Genomic DNA, 18893 nt, shown 5'->3' with positions numbered 1-18893 from the left:
TGGTAATAAAATAAATTCATTATCATAACATGCACAAACATTTTCAAGGACTCTTCCTAATATTTGAAACAGCAAACTCAGTCAACATTTATTTCCATCATCCATTGTGTATCTACAGTCTGAAGCAGAGGCCAAAAAGAAACATGCAATCAGAGAATCCACAACACATGAATATTTAATACTGTGTAGCAATATGTTGTTTTCCAGGGCTCAATGTTCAGAGCAATGGGTGTGTAGAATTGTTTGGAGAGATAGGGCAACCAAGGTTGAATGAATGAGAACTGCAATATGGAGGAATTAAAGCAAGCTCATCGACAAATAACAGAAATGCCCCAGACCTTAATCTACTGAACAGCAAAATGAACGTATTACTGAATATAGCAGATATAAGAAGCAGTTCTCTGTTTACTGCACTGGGCAGCCTTCCCACAATGGCTGTGATCAATGTTTGTCAAAAAGCCAAACTGAATGGCATCTTCAATACCCAATTAAGTGCACTGATCAAATCTGCTAGACAAGAGAAAGCAACAAAAGCAAATGGCTCCCAGCATAAACGTTCCAAGTTTCATGCTTTCTCATGCCAAGTCCACAGGCAAACTTGGTTGCTTCAATATGTTGTGTACCGTAGGAGGGCCACTATCAAGGGAAGACCTATAATTTATTCACATTATCTGCAGGCTTCATGCTAAAGACATGGAAAGACATCAGTGATTACCTACTGCGCTTTGGGAAATATATTACATGACATTGTACATGAATCTCATTTGTCTATGCCAAATAAGATTCAAAATATGCTGCCCCAACTGACCACCGCATCAGTCACCCATTTCTTCAGATACAGCAATGTAACTGATGTTACAGTTCGAGCCTGAAGGCAATGTAAAACTTATCCATCACTCACAAAGTTGACATTATGTTTGAGTTTGTTGTCTTTGCTATTGTTATAAATGTGAATGTCATCATTTTGATCCACACCAGGCAAACACAGGTTTGCAAGTAATTTGGGATTGTTTTGGATTGATTAATTATAATTTAAATGGAAAAAAAGTCTAACAGATACAAATTCCCTCCAAATACCATTTAAAACATGCTTTGCTCCTCTTTTAAAGAGCACACACCAGGTAAGAGGCATTTTAAATATTTTTACATGAACTCCAGGCTTTAATGAGTACTTTTGACTTAATAAACTTAATAATAACATAATATAGAGCAGAAAAAAATTAGCTCAGGATTTCTCCTTTAAAATCATTGCCTTACCCAGCCCAGAGGTACATCCATAATTCCAACACAAAAGTTATCAAAATCTAAGGATTGTTGAAAGACAGGAATTTATATACTCTTGAAATCAATTCATTATATCACAAAAAATCATTAGAGCATGGAGCTCTATGCGTTGTTGCCAATGATTATTTAATCAAATGTGCAGGAAAGTCAGAATCAGGATCGATGTGGAAGGAACATCAGTTGGAGTGCATGGGTTTCCTCTGGGTGCTCCGGTTTCCGCCCACATCCCAAAGTAGTAGTAGACTTCGTTAGTCTCAATAGACCATGGATTTGCACCTTGGAAAGTTTCCAGGGCGCAAGCATGGGCAAGGTTTTTTTTTATTTTTATGGAAGACCGGCAGTTGCCCAAGCTGCAACTCTCCACGCCATCGATGTTGTCCAAGGAAAGGGCATTAGGACCCATACAGCTTGGCACCAGTGTCGTCGCAGAGCAATGTGTGGTTAAGCGCCTTGCTCAAGGACACACTCAGCCAAGGCTCGAACTAGCGACCTTCAGATAACTAGACGAACGCCTTAACCACTTGGCCACGCACCAACCCCAAAAAGCACCAGTTAGTAGAATAATTGGTCATTGTCCTGTGATTAGGCTAGGGTTAAATAGATAAGTTGTTGGGTAGTGCAGCTTGTTGGGCCAGAAGGGCCTGTTCCGCGCTGTGTCTCTAAATAAATAAATCACAAACAGTTCCCACCAATTTCTTGGATACAGATGTGAAAGTACATAACCTTGTGATACATGGTGAAACTGAAGTACTCAGACATACAGTGGCATGCAATAGCTTGGGTACCCCGGTCAAAATTTCTGTTACTGTGAATAGTTAAGTGAGTAGAAGATGAACTGATCTCCAAAAGTCATAAAGTTGAAGATGAAACATTCTTTTCAACATTTTAAGCAAGATTAGTGTGTTATTTTTGTTCTGTATAATTTTAGAGTGAAAAAAAGGAAAGGAGCACCATGCAAAAGTTTGGGCACCCCAAGAGATTTGAGCTCTCAGATAACTTTTACCAAAGTCTCAGACCTTAATTAGCTTGTTAGGGCTATGGCTTGTTCACAGTCATCGTTACGAAAGGCCAGGTGATGCAAATTTCAAAGCTTTATAAATACCCTGACTCCTCAAACCTTGTCCCAACAATCAGCAGCCAGTGGCTCTTCTAAGCAGCTGCCAAGTGCTCTGAAAATTAAAATAAATGATGTCCACAAAGCAGGAGAAGGCTATAAGAAGATAGCAAAGCGTTTTGAGGTAGCCGTTTCCTCAGTTTGTAATGTAATTAAGAAATGGCAGTTAACAGGAACGGTGGAGGTCAAGTTGAGGTCTGGAAGACCAAGAAATCTTTCCGAGAGAACTGCTCATAGGATTGCTAGAAAGGCAAATCAAAACCCCCATCTGACTGCAAAAGACCTTCAGGAAGATTTAGCAGACTCTGGAGTGGTGGTGCACTGTTCTACTGTGTAGTGACACCTGCACAAATATGTCCTTCATGGAAGAGTCATCAGAAGAAAACCTTTCCTGCGTCCTCACCACAAAACTCCGCAAAGAAGTCTGCAAAGGAACATCTAAATGAGCCTGATGCGTTTTGGAAACAAGTCCTGTGGACTGATGGTTAAAATAGAACTTTTTGGCCGCAATGAGCAAAGATCTGTATGGAGAAAAAAAGAGTGCAGAATTTCATGAAAAGAACACCTCTCCAACTGTTAGCACGGGGGTGGATCGATCATGCTTTGGGCTTGAGTTGCAGCCAGTGGCACGGGGACCATTTCACTGGTAGAGGGAAGAATGAATTCAATTAAATACCAGCATATTCTGGAAGCAAACATCACACCATCTGTAAAAAAAAAACTGAAGATGAAAAGAGGATGGCTTCTACAACAGGATAATGATCCTAAACACACCTCAAAATCCACAATGGACTACCTCAAGAGGCGCAAGCTGAAGGTTTTGCCATGGCCTTCACAGTCCCCCGGCCTAAATATCATCAAAAATCTGTGAATAGACCTCAAAAGAGCAGTACGTGCAAGACGGCCCAAGAATCTCACAGAACTAGAAGCCTTTTGCAAGGAAGAATGGGCGAAAATCCCCCAAACAAGAATTGAAAGACTCTTAGCTGGCTACAGAAAGCGTTTACAAGCAGAGATACTTGCCAAAGGGGGTGTTACTAAGTACTGACCATGCAGGGTGCCCAAACTTTTGCTTCAGGCCCTTTTCCTTTTTTGTTATTTTGAAACTGTAAATGATGGAAATAAAAAAGTAATCTTGCTTAAAATATTAAAGAAATGTGTCATCTTTAACTTTATGCCTTTTAGAAATCAGGTCATCTTTTATTCGCTTAGCTATTCACAGTAACAGAAATTTTGACCAAGGGTGCCCAAACTTTTGCATGCCACTGTTTGTATACACATACACACCCACATACATCAATGAAATACTGTAAAATGGGTTAATGACTTACCTTACTTAGAGTGTTGAAGTGACATTTGAGATATTAATTATGGAGCCAATAGAACTTAAAATTAAATACACACAGTATATGCATTTCAAAGGTTCACAAAATTGCACCACAATGGAAGTACATAGAAAATTACCAAGCTCCAAGATAGCTCTCGAAATTGATACAGATGAGCCTGGTTTGATCTTCAATCTGTACTAGTTGTCAGACAGGGTGCAAGAGAAACTCAGCAACCTTGTACAAGAAGAAAAACAGCTAATGATCCTGTCTAGTATCACTAATTCCTTAACATCAGGTGGAAGTACAGTATTAGCCTTAGCCATATAGGTCCATATTCAAAAACTTTGCCAAAGCTTACAGAAAACATACATTCATTTATGCACACTAACCACTAAAACTCAACTTGGCCCTAGAGGATTTGCATTCCAGTGAAGAATTGAAGAGATAAATCAAAAGTTTTTGTTAGCTGAAAGTTATTTCAGTACAGTATGCAATTTGTTATAGTTTCAAATGCCAAACAAAATCTCATTTTGGAAAACTGACATTTCTCTTGACGCCCAGGTGAAACACACAGGTTGATAGCTATTTCTTCTAATGCCATTGAATGACTGGATTCACAAAACACACATCTTCCAGATGCCTCCCATCACTTCTCTTAAATTCACAGACAAGAAGAGCTTATTCAGAACAGAGAAGCAGTCAGCATCCACTAGAAGGAACATCTAAGATTTTCAGTCTGTCTCTACACTCAACTCAATCTCATAGCACGCTGTCCCCTGCAATCTTGGCAACAACCTGAAAAATAGTATGAAGAGGGTATCTGATAGCTCATAAAATATGTCTAAAGCAGACAAAATCCTTTTTGGAAGTGGTAAGACATGGTAAAGATTATTTCTAAGATGAATCCATTACCTCATTGAGTAGAAAAAGTGTCAGGGGTTTGCCAAGATGCCATAATTATGACAACTTCAAGAAAGGGAATATCCAAAATAAAAACACAAAATGGTGGAAATACACTCCAGGTCAGACCTGATCTGTGGGAAGAGAAACAGTTAACCTTTCAGGTCAAAGGAGTTAAAGGAGAAATTCTTCAATATTAGAACAAGTTCAGCTCGATGAATGAATGTGTTGGTGGAGGGGAACTGGATTGGGCCTTTTATTCAAAGAAAAGGTGTAGACCCTCACACTATCCTGATGTGGGATAGAAGTGAAAGTGATTGATTGTATGCCCACGGTAAAGATGAGCCCTTTGGGTCCAGGGAATTGGAAAGAGTCAAAATGGCAAAGAAATGGACCAGAGGAGACAGAACAGAATCAAGACAGGAAGAAATATGTGTGGTATTTGAAAGGGTTTGCAAAGTCATTTCTTCTTGTAGATTTTGGCCAGAAGATAAAAGTAGGCTGTGCAGAGCTGGGGCACTACCAGGCTGAAAGTTATAGAGGAAATGAGATCCATGATTGTTTAGGAGCCAATGAAGTGATGCTCGATGGTGACCCAAAAGAGAGGTACAAGGAGATATCTGGTGCCTGCAAGATAGAGGTCAGTTCAGCAGACCACAACAGTACCACACCTGTCAGCAGTTTGATTGACAATATAAGGGATTGTTCCTACTGAATGGACTGCTACAAGTTCAGAAGGAGTAAGTTAGAGCACAAGAGTGGAGTGGAAAAATCAAGACAACAGCAGTTTTCAATGAATGGATCCAGAGAGGGTAAGCAGTGCAAGCAGGTGGATTGGGAATATTGAAGACAGATGAAAGGGTCCAATACCTGGGTTGGTGGAAGAGTTCAATATCATGTTGACTAGGAATTCAGTGAGATGGGACTTAGCAGAAAAAAGCTGAAGCCTAGTAATTTAGGATCAGAAGGCAAGATCAGAAAGGATAGTGAAAATATGACAGGAGATGGGACGGGGAAAGAAAAGGAATACAAGTGCCATTGGGAGTTATGATCTTTGATGCCTAAAACTAAGGATAAAAAATATTTATAACAGCACTGAATGTGTTGAACAGTAAAGTGGAATTGTAGACTATGACAGCTTTGAGATAAAATGAATTAGTGCTGTAACAGTGCGAGATCAAGAGCAGCATCTGGCCAGGCATGACATGGTGTGTGGATCTGAGGGCGTGAAGAGAACATGCTTCGAGAGACATTGGATAGTTTGAACATACCTGGGTGGATCTGAATTGTGAAGGGCAGAATTTCAGTTGGAATCCACTGGGGACAAGTTGGAGATGGAGACAATTGCTTCTAAAATTGATTTGTCTGTGCATGTGGGTTTTGATCAACACCTCAAAGACAAGAATGAAAACAAGAAGCCACTGAGGGTGAACAAAGTACAGAGAACAGATGGAAATCCCGTCGAAGAGAAGAGCAGTTTCCACGTAAATGTTAACTGTTTCTCTTACCACAAATGCGACTTGACCTGATGAGCATTTCAGCACATATATATGGCTAGGGTGTCTAAGACTTTTGCACAGTACTGTAGTAATTTTATGTATTGCACTGTACTGCTGCCATAAAAAAAAGCAAATTTCATGACATATGTGAGTGATGATAAACCTCATTCTGATGTGGGTGTCTATTGTGGACTAAGGATTGGAAGGGGGTAGAGAGAGGGGAATCATGCTTGGGAAAAGGGGAAGGGAGAGGGGAAGAAGCGGGAAGCACCAGAGAGACATTCTGTAATGCTTGGAATCAAATTTCCTTGCCTGGAGTCTTGGGGCTGGGTATGTCTGCACCCGCACCACGCCCCACCCTGGCACTCCTCTGCCACCTGTCCTGCACCTCTCCTGTGGTGCTACATCCTCGCCATTTCCAACATCCTTTGTTTCCGTTCCCACCAGATTTACAAACTTGCTCTCCCATTCCATGCTGACAAATACAGTACTGGTCAAAAGTCTTTGGCACCCTAGCTCTATATATACCTAAGACTTTTGCACAGTACTGTACATCTGATCTTCATTACGCAAAATTCCAAAATGGCATGTAGGCAGCAGTACAAACCACTGGACATAGCCATTTTCAACCTTAGAGAGGTTATCAAAATTAGCACTGGTTAGAAATTTATAATGCATTTTACTTACAGTTATTACCATTTAAAAAATGTCTTATATGCATAATTTTAATGGCATTTAAACAGTTGTCAGCTTCTTGAAGGGCCAAAAAAATTTCAAATCAGTCCGTCCTACTTGCAGAAAACTACACAACCCTTTCTCAATTCTCAAAAAGTTATTGTGTAATAAACCAACATGAAGTGAGTAATTTTTTTCAAACATTTAAATCTCTGCAGAATGTCACTTATCATTTGAAGGAACAATAGCTCAGGAGGATGACGAAGGAAGATAATGATGGAAAAAACAGAAATGGAGGCATGTTGCAGGGGTGGAGTGGGGCAGGGATGAGTTAGCTATCACAGCAGCAGTCAAAAGTATTCAAATCATGACTGCAGGATGGAAATACATCTGAGGAGAAAGCACATAAAAGGTACAGAATATCTTGGCATAGAAGGCCAGTTAGCAGGAAGAGTTAATATGATGAAAAGATGATTTTTTGAAAGGTAGGAACAAATTTTAAAATTTAATTGCTGTTAACATTGGAGAATAAACATTGTATGGACAATAATGATGATAGATGAGTTACAGGTTAACCAGAGAAATAAAATAAAATTCCCTAGCTAAATCACGTTATCTCCAATGAGAATGAAATAGCATCCAATGCAGAGAATATATGCATACAAACTATATACATAATACACTTGTCTGATAATTTAATCATGGACTAAACTTAAATTATAGACAAAACATGGTGCTGGAATTCAGTCTTCTTTGTTCCAGTGTAGTAATTACATAAATTCCATAAATTCTACTTTAACATTCATTACTCAAATTTCAAACTACATCAACTCCAGCAACTGGTTTACAATATACATGAACATTCTGGACAGCGCAGGTAAACGCAATGTTCAATTCCTTCTACTTAATTACATGATAATATTCTTGACAATAATATTCCTCACACATCAAGTTCAATAAAGAACTAATTTTGTTGATCAAAATCTAGTTATTGCTCAAATAAGATCGAAAATGTACTGGATTGCAGAATTTTAAATAGTGTGTCTTGCTCCAGTTTTGAAATCCTATCGGTGATTCCTAATTGCAGCCCTTACAAGGGAACAATTCATGAGTACAGCACATCTGGAACCTTGACAGCTATGGTACATAATCAACAATTAGGCTTCTCCAGGAATGTGTTCCTGTTTTCTCTTTCATTTAGTTCAATGATAAATGGTCTCTTGCCAACTGACTTCTCTGTAGCCTCTCCTTTATTCAAACACTGTATTTAACCAGAATGACAAGACAAAGAAAGTCATGCAAACATGCAAAAAATTAAATGAGTCTGCGGGGGGAAAAATTATATATCGAACATGAAATGCTAGCTTCTCTTTAAAATACATACATATAAATGTTTGTCTATCACGAAGCAACAGTTATACACAGAACTTGCCACCAAGATACTTTTCCAGCACCTAATTTGGACATTTCCCTCATTTCAGACCCTCCCCTCCAGTTGCAAACATATTTTTTTAAAAATGGATCATCAAGACTGGTTTGGTTAAGATAACACAACTATTCTCTTTAATCCTTCCTCAGAACAAAAATCAGTCTGCACTGCAGCTGCAATGAACCTACAGTTATATACCAGTGTGGTCCTACATCTTATAGGCTTGAACCTCATTATTTTCCTTTTGGCAAAACAGTCTTAATTACACTGAGCTCTCTGCCTGCATACCGCAATAATAACCACCATTTTGTTTCCAGCATATACAAGACAGATTTGCAATTCTGTCTTATTAGCATATTGTCTAATTTAGGCAGAAAGCCATTGATAAAGGCACGTGCGCCAAATGGAGATTTTATCATGGGGGAAGTTTTGCATATACTGCACTGGTGGTATTTAATCCACAGGTCTGTAACATCAGCCTGGTACCCTTTTATTCCTGTTTCTCTCAGCCTTAAAGCTCATTTCATTGTGCCTCCAAGTTTTTAAATCTACACATCAATATTTGCAGCAATTCTCCTTAGTGATTTTTGTACAGCACATTATCATGTTTTTCTCTCTTACTTGCTATCCTTCTGTGAATACCATTTACACTGCACACATTTCTGACATATCAATTTTAAAGCAGATATTAATCCATTTTCTCTTGTCTTCCCAATTTCATCCCCTGCTCAGTAAAGCCTGCCTACCTCCCAGTCTCCCGGTTTTGCTTGCCTTGATGATGTACTGACATCAGATACCTAGAAAAATATGACTGAAAACAAAGCTATTCAGAGATCCAACCCTCTGCAATCTCTTATCTGCAACTATTTCCTGGAAGGAATGTGATTGCCACTCACCTTTATGCCTCGCTCACAGTGAAGGTTATACATATTCCACTCAAGGAGCCACTGCAGCATTTTCAGCAGAAGACAAAGGCGGCAACGAGCTGGTGTAAAAGCAGAACAAACGGAACAAAGCAGCAGGAGCTCCAGCCATTTACTGCAGTCGTTATGCATTGACTACAGTACTTTCAACACCACCAGGTGTCTACGTAAAACCTTGCAGCTGCAGTGGGATAGTTAATATCTTTACGCCAAAACATCTCATTTCCTTCACACATCTTAACCCTTTCACGAACAAAACAGCTAACAATCTTGAAAAAGATGTTACCATAATACCTCTGAGGAATTGCTCATCGTCATAAATGTTTTAATATTTTGATTAACCGCATATGGTAAAGAAAGAAATGAATACTTCATAACTACTTCTGACCATTCTTCATCTGCCAATTCAATTCAGTTCACATTATTTCTACTTAAAAGATAGGACAGTTATATCGATCCACATCAGTGGACAATACTACTGATTTTAAACCATCAAAATCATGGATGTTCTGCCTTAATTAATCAATCTTTGTGATTTCTTCTGCATACAGAATCTGTACATAAACCACCCTGTAAATGGTCACCAGAAGGTGTGTGTTCCTTTCTCTGCAGACACCTGACCTATGCTTGGTGCTTTCCAGGACTGCACAGCTAGGACTGTTAACTCAGCATTATGTAAAGTTCTGACATAAACCTACACCTTCCATTCTGCAGCACAGCACTTCAGCTTGCCTTAAGAAATGCACATATTGAACAGATTAAATGCTTGCAGTATTTTATTTTTATAAAATTCCAAAGCACTTGGAATTTTAAAAAACCAATACCAACAGGGACAATGTAGAGATACAGTGCTGCAAGAAAATGTAAGCCTGTCGCAAAAATTAGAAGTCACGGGTAAAAGAATTTCTATGGGTGAAAAATATATTGTTTGACAAGTTGGTGACCAAGAAGGATGGTAGATGACAAGTCATTAAAGAGAGCACTCAAGTAGAAATAGCTAAATATGGTATGGACCAAATCAGAATTCAGGAAGAACTCAGCAGAAAAGCAGGGTCTTGACCCAAAACCATCAGTTTGTGTGTAGCAGTTAGCGTAATGCTATTACAGCACCAGCAGCCCAGGTTGAATTCCGCCACTATCTGTAAGGGGTTTGTGCGATTTCACCATGACCACACGGGTTTCCTCTGGGTGCTCCAGTTTCCTTCCGTACTCTAAAGACGTACAGATTAGTAGGCTAATTGGTCACATCGCTGTAATTACATAGTGAGAGCTCATTGGTCTGGAAGGGCCTGTTAACATGCTGTATCTCTAAATGACAAATAAATCAAAAATATCTTTTGCCTCCATAGATACCGCTTGACCTGAAGAGCTTTTCTAGTATACTGTCTTTGGTGTAGTTTGTGTCATCTGCAGTCTCTTCTGTCTTCAAGCATGGCTTGGGGTTTGAGCAATTGAGGCACTAAGTTGAATTCAAGCTCTTAACATACATAAACTCATTAACATATAATAGGTACATGAGAAAACAGTACCCATGGTTTATTCTACATTAAAATACCTTGTGTCCAAACCTTTATTGACAGTATCTGCTTACACAATACACCCAGAACTTTAAACTTTAATATTACACGAGTATATGCCTACTAAATGCAGCAATGATAGCAAACGATTGACATAAGATAAATTAAAGTACAGTAACTGCAGCAATGTTGACAAAAATGGCAGTAACCTTTCACACAGTAAGCTTCTACAATCACCAAGAAAGGGATGACCAGTTAATTTAGTTTAACATTGCCTGCTCTACCTCATCACCAAAGTGCACCAAGTTCTCCCAATTCCCCAATTAAAATTCATCCCTCAATCAAAACCAGCATTTAACTGCTTGCAGGATCTTGCTGTGTACATAATGCCGACTGTATCAGTGACTTCCAAACAAAATACACTGGGTGTAACACTCATTGAAGCGTCCCGAAATTGTTAAAAGCATTAACAAATTAGTAGTGTTTTCCCTTTATCAATGGTGCAGATATGTCAGCATGCTTATGGCTTGTAAAAACAAAATAGGTGACAATTCCACAAGAACATCTAATAAAAAAAATAGGACTGGGATGAGAATGGGACCATTAAGGAATAGAAACAAAACACTGCTGGTAACTCAGCAAAAGAATGGCAGGGTAAAAAGAAATAGAGCCATTTAGCCCTGAGCTGCTCTGCCATTCATTAAGATAGTGGTTAACGTTTTACTTCTGTGCCAGAAATACTAAATCATTTACTTGCTTTAGTATTTTCCAGGTAACTGTAACAAGCGAACAGTGAAAAAAAGACAATACTAGGGGCTCCTGGGTTACGAATGACTTGACTAAAACAAATCCAACCTCACACAAATTCACCCATTTTAAAGCATTATTAGTAATAATAATAATAAATGTTTTATGGTAATCATTAATGACTGGATACAGTATATATGCTATTAGTTTAATTATAGGTAGTGTTATTATGATTATTCAATGAAATAAGAGAATTACATAAAATGTAGAATGTTACAACAGGATACAATCCAACATTTCTGACGTACAAAGGAATCAGCTTACAGATAGTTCTCAGGAAAGGAACCCTTATGCAACCCAGGGACTGCCTCTATGTTAAATAAGTTCATCAAAAGACAAAGGTCCTGGTCCAAATGAATGTTCTTGATGCATTTTTTAAATCTAGCAAAAAAATAGCAGAGATAAAAACTACAATACATATATTTAATGTATCGTAGAACAACGTTTCATGCCAAAATACTAGTGAATCATTTGCATAACTCTATGGAGTACAAACAATGATAATTAAGTACAGGTAGATCTGTTATAAAGTGTTTTCGTAACACAAATTGGTTACAATGCAATTGATGGATTACGGTACACTATTTTCATTACGGAGGCCGGATTGGTTATAGCACAAATTATTCTGTTTGTATCGGTGTTTTGAAGGCAAATACAGCCTATAATCAACCTACTATGATATAAGGTTTCTTATAAATATAACCACATTAAGCAAAAATCCCTCTAAATGTAATTTATCAACAATTTCCAAAGATCTTTGATAAGGCAGCTCATAAAAGACCACTGAATAAGATTAGCCAGGGGACGAGTAGCAGGATGAATTGCTGGCTTCGGGATTCCACAAGGATCCATGTTGGGTCCAATGTTGTTGTATACTAATGCTTTAGTACTAAGAAAACAATCTTCAAATTTGCAGATGATAGCAAATATTGATGAATTAAGGGGACAGATGATGGGGAGAAAAGCTGCAACAGGTTAACAGAGAGCACAAGTATATGCATTAGATGGACAAATATTTGACAAATGCATTTCAATAAAATGAATGCAAGACACTAGAGTTTGGCAGGTGGAATTTTTAATGGCCAAGTGCAAGTTATCTACAATCTACCATATACTAAAGGCCTGAATAGAGTGCACATGGAGAGGTTGGTTCCTATAGTGGGGGAGTCTAGGACCAGAGGGTCCTGCTTCAGAATAGAGGGGGGTCCATTTAGAAGAGACGAGGAGAGATTTCTTTAACCAGAGGATGCTGAATCTGTGGAATTCATTGCCACAGACAGCTGTGGAGGCCAAGTCCCATTTACCCTTGGAAAAGGAAGTACCTGAAAAATTTACAGATGGCACCTCTTGACGTTTTCTCCCTAATGCAAATCTAAAGTCTCCCTATTACGGCAGAGATGATCCAAAAGGAAACCAGAAAAGACCCCACACTGTCTCAGATCTACATGGCCACACAAAGCGGCTGGTATGCGCAGCAGAAATCCCAGTTCCCCCATTTTTACCAGCACCGCAATGAATTTGCTCTTGATGGAGGTTGCCTTATGTTGGGATTGAGAGTTGTACCATCTAAGCTGAGAGTTAGTGTTGGAGGAGCTATGGTCATCTAGGCATGGTCAAAATCAAAGCATTGGCTCGATTTTTTGTTTGTTCACTTGGGACAGATCAGGAGATCAAGCAGCTTGCCATGCACTGTTTGGGATGACAACACTTCCAGAAGATGCCAAACACATCTTGGAGAAGATAGAAGAAAAGAAAGGTGTCCAAAGCTGTCAGAACTACTTCCTGCAGTTCCAGAGTCAACACCTACAACTACCACAGAGGAGGAACCAAAACCTGAGACTGTTTCACAGGCACAAGTCTCAATTGCCTAGCAGAGTGACTCCTTGTCAGGAAAGATGTTATCCCACAAGAGTAAGAAATCCTCCACAGTGATTAAATCTTTAAGCCTGAATGGGACAATTTAAAATTTACTATGATGTGGATGTCTGTGTAGCAGTTATATTATACAGTATACTGTGTACACTTAAGGTTGTCAAAGCCAGGGGTGGTAATGGGGATAAGCTCCCACTACCTATTAAATGCTCCCAATGGTGTGCACCTCAAATAGCCTCTGACAACCAAGTCCAGCTTCTGGCCTTCATGTTTGGCTTAGCTATTAAGCCCAGCAGAACCGTTTCTACTGACAGGAGAAGGGACAAAGGGGCAGGTTGGTTACTGGCACCTTAAAACCAGTCACTTCAGGCAGATGGGACTCATCAGCCACGGTTGGTAGTTCACCCAGGAGAAGGAAAATTCTGATCTCAAACCTCCGCTGTCTTGTGGCTATACCCACTCATGGGGAAGGCTTCAGCAGTAAACTCCGAGGGAAAAATCTGGAGCTAAAGACCCAAAGGCAGTCTTATATTGAGTTCAATGCTGACTGGCAACTCCTGCGACACTGCTGGTACCAAACTGTACCGGTCTCTGCTGTTCCTTTGGGTTCATCAGATGGATGGAGAGGGGGAGTTTGCTAGGTGGGAAACACCTTGCTCTCCATATTGTACTGTTGTGGTTTGTGTATTCTAGACAGCTAGGATGCAATATCCATTGTCAACTCTGACTGACAGAGGCCTCAGGCTCAGACTGTGTATGCATTGAGATGCATTCTATATTGAGTTGGAGTTTATAGATAAGTAGGGAGGAGTGCTGTGTATTTAATATTTCAGTAATATTTGAGTAATATTGTAAGTATATTGTTTGATTAAGCATTCTTCATTTGCTTAAATACTTAATTACGGGTTATAGTTAAAAGTACGCGAATGGCATACATCTTCACACCACATCATAAGCGCACGGCTCGCTTAAGTAAAATCATAGTAGGCATGCATCTCCTGGCTCTGCGTTTTTCTTTCAATTAGTTTTACGTTTTGGAGTCTCAAAACATAACAAGCCCCACCACTGTCGTGTCATCAGCAAACTTTGACATTCTGATTGCTCAGGTATTTGGCCATGTAGTCATGTATGAGCAGAGTGAACAGCAAAGGGCTCAGCACAGAGCTTTGGAAGACTCCCTTGTTGAGGACGATGGGGAGAAAGAAGTGGTTGGACATCCTGACTGTCTGAGGTCTGTTGGTTAGGATGCACCTCAGAAAAGGGTAAAATCTCCTTCTCTTGAGAAAAGAAAGTTGAGTGTTGTGCTAATAAAAAAAATCTTGGAGTGGGGATAAAGAACATTTCCATTTATAGGGAACAGTATAACTAGAGGCAATTTAGAAGAAACTTCTATACACAGTAGCCATTCCCCTGTGTTTAATTATCACACAGAAGGAGTTTGCTAACCCTCAGAGCAATCCCAGTAATATAATATCTTCACTTGTTTTCCTATAATCTAAGTATAATTTTTTATATTCACTCATTCCTTAAAAGGACACAGAAATTGTCATACGATAATTCCACAATACCAATGGGAATGCAATAACATCTCAGTTCACTCCAACCACCCAAGTGTCAGGTGAGATAAAAAAAATTGCAACCATTTCTACTTTACTGCTTCTGACAATAAATTGAGGATTCTTACCTAATTAAAAATAAAATCAATCAGTCCCGTTTATGAAAATGCACTGCTAAACAACAATGTAGCAGTATTTTCAATTGGCCAAAAGAAAATGCTTTGATTTTAATTCTAAATTTCCTATAGAAAATGCTTTGCCATAATAGCCTATGACATAGTCCAAAATTTTCATATTTTCAAGTCCTTCTATGGGTTTAATTTCTCTTATTCGAACATATCTTGGTCTTTCATCTTTCAAATCTCTTCCAGTTCACATTTCCTGAACATTTCCTATTTTCTTCATCCTAACACAGCCAACTGTAGTCAATTATCAAATAGCCTATGCAACAAGGCTAGTCTTCTGCAGACATGATACCACATCCACTTGAATGTACCATAGTACCTTACATTACTTTAATAATGATTAAAAGCTAGCTGTTGACAATTGTTCTGTTCATTTGGACAAAATTATGGTGTTTTGGAGCACAAGTGGTCAATGGTGCAGCTGGGGGTTATCACTCAGTTGCTTAAACTCAGTTAGTTGAAGCTCCAATAATATTTCAGTTTACCATTCATGAAAATAACTTTCCTATCTCAATTCTATTAAGCAAAACTTCTAACCATACCAGCATGTTGTACTTAATACCATAAGTTCTTATCTTGCTTTGTTAAACTCTTACATAACACCTTATATAATGCCACCTGGTTGGTCTTACCTGAGCCTACCCTAATTAACATAACCTCCCTTACATAACAAGCACAGTGCCTATGCAAATTTAAACACAGAGTCATAGAACACTATTGCACAGAAACAGGCTCTTTGGCCTATTCAGTCCATGCTGAACAATTAATCTGCCTAGTCACATCGACATGCACCTGGACCATAGCCCTCCATATCAAAATTGCAAAGTACATTTATTATCAAAATATTATCATGGACAGATAAAACTAAAACCTGTAAATTCAAGGTCAAGTGGTTTAATCTCTTGCACTGGTCATCACACCATCAATGACAAAACAGCCTTGTAACTCTGTTGCTCAAAACTCTAGTAATTCTCTTCACAGTGGTGACTTTGATGATGGATGCTGTAACTTCCACCCAAAATACATGCTGGTCTCATGTTTCCTTCAAGTAATTTCCAACATAGAAAATGATCAATTAATCAGTCAAGGAAAAATGAAAAACAAATATCTAAATGCAAATTTTATTATGTTGCATGACACAGAAGAATTCTCATTTAGTTTATTACTGCATAAACTTAGCTGCATCTTCAAACATATACTGTTTTAAAACTAAATTAAAATCAAACTTTTACCATGTAACAGAAATATAATAATCAACAGGTCACATAGCATCTGAAGAGGGAGAAAAATATTAATACATCATCTGATGAATGATCATTGACCAGAAACAAAAGACCAGATAATGCTGATTGTTAGTCAGTGGCACATTTAACAGCATTCACTCTCGATGTTAACATCTCACAGGATCTGTCCTGGGTCCAACACGTAAGTGCCACAACAAAGAAAGCACGGCAGCACCTCTACTTCCTTAGGAGTTTGTGAAGATACAGCACGACATCTAAAACTTTAACAAACTTCCATAGATGTGTGGTAGACAGTATACTGTCTGGTTATGTGATGGCCCTTTTATGGAAAAGCCTACAAAAAAATAGGATACAGCCGAAGTCTTTCATGGGTAAAGCCCTCCCCATTATTGAACACATCTACGTGGAACACTGTCACAGGAAAATAGCATCCAACATCAAGGACTCCCACAACCCAGGACATGCTCTCTTCTTGCTGCTGCCATCAGGAAGGTGGTACAGGAGCCTCAGGACCCGACCGCCAGGTTCAGGAACAGTCATTATGTTCAACCATCAGGCTTCCGAACCATTGGAGGTAACTTCACTCAACTTCACTCATCCCTTCACCGAACTGTTCCCACAACCTATGGACTCCTTTCAAAGACTTTTTAACTCATGTTCTCGATATTTATTGCTTACTTATTCTTATTATTTCTTTTTTTTTTCATCTGAATTTGCACATTTGCAGCTTGCCTGTCCTGTTGGGTAAAGTCTTTCATTAATCCTGTTAAATTTCTTGGATTTACAGCTCCCCAATCCAGGCAACATACTCATAAATCTCCTCTGCACCCTTTCTATACTTTCCACATCTTTCCTGTAGTGAGGTGGCCAGAACTGAGCACAGTACTCCAAGTGGGGTCCTTTACAGCTGCAACATTACTTCTCGGCTCTTAAAATCAATCCCACAAATGATGAAGGCCAATGCACCATAAGCCTTCTTAACCACAGAGTCAACCTGCGCAGCAGCTTTAAGTGTCTTTTGGGCTCGGACCCCAAGATCCCTCTGATCCTCCACACTGCCAAGAGTCTTACCATTAATACTATATTCTGCCATCATATTTGACCTACTAAAATGAACACTCTCTGGGTCGAATTCCATCTGCCACTTCTCAGCCCAGTTTTGCATCCTATCGATGTCCCACTGTAACCTCTGACAGACTCCACACTATCCACAACATTCCCAACCTTTGTGTCATCAACAAATTTACTAACCCACCCCTCCACTTCCTTATCCAGGTCAGTTATAAAAATCACAAAGAGAAGGGGTCCCAGAACAGATCCCTGAGTCACACTACTGGTCATCGACCTCCATGCAGAATATGATCCGTCTACAAACACACTTTGCCTTCTGTGGGCAAGCCAATTCTGGATCCACAAAGCAAGGTCCCCTTGGATCCCATGCCTCCTTACTTTCTCAATAAACCTTGCATGGGGTACCTTATCAAATGCCTTGCTGGAATCCATATACAGTTGGCCCTCCTTATCCATGGGTTCCGCATGTGCGGATTCAACCAGCTGCGGATCGGGAAAACACAGAAGTTGAGCATTGTTTGCCTCGCATCTCGTTCGGTCGTTACTTGTATTGTGAGCGAGAGGAAGGAGTTTAAGGCTAGTAAGGGATGGCTGGCTAACTATGTAAAGCGCTACAGCCTCAAGAACTTTAAGATCACGGGAGAATCAGGATCGGCTGATGCCAAGGCAGCATCAGCGTTCTCAGAAGAGCTATGATGGTTGCATCTGTACTGAACATGTACAGACTTTTTTCTTGTCTTTATTCCCTAAACAATACAGTATAACAACTAGTTACATTGTATTAGGTATTATAAGTAATCTAGAGATGATTTAAAGAATATGGGAGGTTGTGCGTAGGTTATATGCAAATACTACGCCATTTTATGTAAGGGACATGAGCATCCACATTTTTTGGTATCCGCGAGGGGTCCTGGAACCAATCCCCCGCGGATAAGGAGTGCCGACTGTACACTACATCTACTGCTCTTCCTTCATCAATGTGTTTAGTCACATCCTCAAAAAATTCAATCAACCTGCCTTTGACAAAGCCATGCTGACTATTCCTAATCATATTATGCCTCTCCAAATGTTCATAAATCTTGCCACTCAGGACTTTCTCCATCAACTTACCAACCACTGAAGTAAGACTCAGTGGTCTATAATTTCCTGGGCTATCTCTACTCACTTTCTTGAATAAGGGAACAACATCCACAACCCTCCAATCCTCCGGAATCTCTCCCGTCCCCATTGATGATGTAAAGCTCGTCGCCAGAGGCTCAGCAATCTCCTTTCTCCCCTCCCATAGTAGCCTGGGGTATATCTCGTCCGGTCGCGGTGACTTATCCAACTTGATGCTTTCCAAAATCTCCAGCACATTCTCTTTCTTAATCTCTACATGCTCAAGCTTTTCAGTCCACTGTAAGTCATCCCTACAATCGCCAAGATCCTTTTCCGTAGCGAATACTGAAGCAAAGTATTCATTAAGAACCTCTGCTATCTCCTCCGGTTC

At 39.4% G+C, this 18893-nt stretch overlaps 1 protein-coding gene across 7 annotated transcripts in view; it reads right to left on the bottom strand.

The window, feature by feature from the left end:
- Positions 1-18893, bottom strand: part of LOC140741057 (protein TANC2-like) — a 712173-nt gene that overhangs the window by 483865 nt on the left and 209415 nt on the right. Inside the window, exon 1 of one of the 7 annotated variants that reach the window (XM_073070738.1) lies at positions 9126-9290. The exons of the other annotated variants lie outside the window; for them this stretch is intronic. The gene's annotated coding sequence lies outside the window, so the exon portion shown is untranslated. Of the gene's footprint in view, positions 1-9125; positions 9291-18893 lie in introns of those variants that run through there. 7 annotated transcript variants of the gene reach the window in all.

This window comes from Hemitrygon akajei, chromosome 18 (genome assembly GCF_048418815.1).
Source record: "Hemitrygon akajei chromosome 18, sHemAka1.3, whole genome shotgun sequence".
NCBI lineage: Eukaryota > Metazoa > Chordata > Chondrichthyes > Myliobatiformes > Dasyatidae > Hemitrygon > Hemitrygon akajei.
The sequence above is the reverse complement of the archived record's forward strand: the minus strand, read 5'-3'. Positions and strand labels throughout refer to the sequence as shown.